The sequence below is a fragment of the Syngnathus leptorhynchus genome, unplaced genomic scaffold, assembly GCF_054491065.1.
Source record: "Syngnathus leptorhynchus isolate UIUO unplaced genomic scaffold, UIUO_Slep HiC_scaffold_60, whole genome shotgun sequence".
NCBI classification, from domain to species: domain Eukaryota; kingdom Metazoa; phylum Chordata; class Actinopteri; order Syngnathiformes; family Syngnathidae; genus Syngnathus; species Syngnathus leptorhynchus.
Window position 1 is genome coordinate 252501 of NW_028232027.1, and position 2500 is coordinate 255000.

At 61.2% G+C, this 2500-nt stretch overlaps 1 pseudogene; it reads right to left on the reverse strand.

The window, feature by feature from the left end:
• LOC147038433 (28S ribosomal RNA) overlaps positions 1-2500 on the reverse strand; it is a 7970-nt pseudogene that overhangs the window by 2187 nt on the left and 3283 nt on the right.

The following is a 2500-nucleotide window of genomic DNA, read 5'->3' on the forward strand; positions in this document are numbered from 1 at the left end:
GCCGAAGGCCCCGCGGGTCCACAGGCCCGATCCCATCAGTACGGAGCACGCATGCAACCACACCCAAGCCCACAAGGCATCCCAGGCAAAGCCACCAGCCAGCCGCCAGCCGGGACGACTGACGGACCCGCAACAGCAGCCGGGACGGTGCCCCAGTGCCGCCTAACGACACACCGCCCCGGTCCATCTCCACAGTGACCCGCAAATCGTCCGGGCAGACCCTCGCACCGTACCACACTCCAGGGATCTTCCACATCCACAGAGACCAATGAGGTGTCCAGGCCCACCAACCTGTATTGGGAACCACGACAGACAGCCAAGGCCCCGCGCGCCATCGCGCGCATGCTAGGCAATATCCCCCCGACTGCGGACGAGCCGGGACAACCACTGCTTCGCGCCACCTGTCGCCCCCCCTTTCACCATCGTCCTCCTGGCTACCCCCAACCACACCGGCCTGTCCCGCGGACCACCATCCCGAGCAGGACAAAGTCCCCTCGCCAAGCAGCCCGTCTGGAGTAGCCCAGCATGGCAGGAGCCGCAGCGAATTCGGCCTACGCCCCAGAAGAAGCGGCACAAGCGTTCAAAAAGCATGGATGAGAGAATCCATAGCAAGAAAGGCAGGGTCATAGAGACAAGTCCCTCTCCACCATCCAATCCCGCGACTACGAGCTCGGTGTCGGTGCCACCGCAGCCCACCCCGATGAGCAGCCCACACGGGCGACGAATCGCCCTCACGCGTCCAGTACGCCTAGCCTCCCACTACACACAGGTAATGCCACGGGAAACCGAGTCGAAAGCCCTCGCACGGCCAGTAAGCGACCGCCAGCTACCGTTCAGCCTACCCTCCGGCAAGCCTCCCCGCAGACCCGGCTATCAAGCCCCGTCCCTTTGAGAACCCCGGGATCGACTCCACGCACTCTTCACGTGGCAGACAGCCTCACCAGTTGCTTCCCGGCCGAAACCCAGTCCAAGGGGCCAGTCCCCCGGTCCTGCCTGGGCACAACCACGAGCATAGCGTTCAAAACCAGCCAAGTTAGAAGAAGCAGAAGACTCGGTCAGCACAGGCTCTGACCTGCTTCCTCGACTAGTGCAACAGCCGCAGGGTGTCTCACTCACCCTGCAAACTGCCTGCCGTGCCGTCACACAGGGACCTCCATATCCACCCCACTCGTTTCGTTACCCGACACGCGTCGGACAACCCCACTCGTCAGTGATATGTCGGCGACTCACACCCGCACAACATACCACAGGCATCTCTGTCAAAATGCCCTCCCAGAAACAAGCTGTGGCACCATCATGGCATCCGTCGCCCATACTCTCATAACCAGACCGACGGCGGCCACCAGTGCCACTGAGGCGTTGTCAGGAGCTTCGCCAGCCTGGGTCCACCCGCTCCATCGGCCAGACTGACTGTAACTCCGACTCTGTGCAGCTGCGACACGGACTTCCGAACCAAAGGAGTTTTCGCAACATGGTCTGTAGACATGACTACAGCCGTTTGAGGACCCTCAGCCAAACCTCGAAAGTTGGTCCCCATGGCCCCCGAGGCGGTTGATCACACGCCATACACGCACCCAACCTCAAGCGCGTGAAGATGAGGTCGCTCGAGCAGTCACGACCCCCCATTAAGCCGTGCCTCCGCGGTTCTTGATAACCCAGGTCCGCAATCCTGGGCAGCTCGGCTCAGCCAGAGCTCAGTCACCGTTCCCTTTAAGACTTTACTAAGAATCAAACCCGGGCAGCAGCCGGCACGACCCAATAAGGCCTGCCCCCAACCAAAGCCAAGTCCACAGTCTGACCCACTTGGGAGAGGCCCCCATCAGAGATGCCGAGCTCGCTCCCCGTAAAGCCATCCAGCGACCGGCCCGCATCACGGCTGCCCAGGCTTACAGTAGTTGCGTTACCGCTAGGATTTGAGAAATTACACTCGACAGAAGGCGCCACATCCAGCCTTTGTTTATTATCACTATGTGTAACGGTATCAACACCGTCTCGGTTCGTCTCAGTCCCGCCACCTTTCAGTCACACCAGGCGTACCAGCAGGGCGCCGAGCGAGCGCACAAGCCAGCCTGCAAGGTGTTAGAGGGCGACCCGCAGTGGGTAGGAACCGTCCACCAGTGTCGGCAAGCCGAGGCCGATGGGGGCCCTACCAAGGCAGGTCATGATTGCCAGTCGGTCAGATAGGAAATGGGGTACTCGGAGCCCGCCGGGATCAGACGGGCAACCGGGGAGAGGGAGCTACATGAGTACCGTCGCCGGGTTCAGACGACGGCCCCAGGATTCTCGTAGTGTTCGGTATCGCCCTTCCTCCTATCCATAGGTAGTCATCCTACTGCAGAATCCGAGACACTACTGCTGCTTCAGTAGCGCTCAGGGAGACAAGTCTCACCTTACGGGTCCAGAAGGTTGCCCAAGACGTGCAGCCCCTCCTGAAGTCTGCACGCCAGCCAATCGAGAAGCGACCCTCCGAGCTGGCCAATCCTTGTCCTAACGGGTCGGG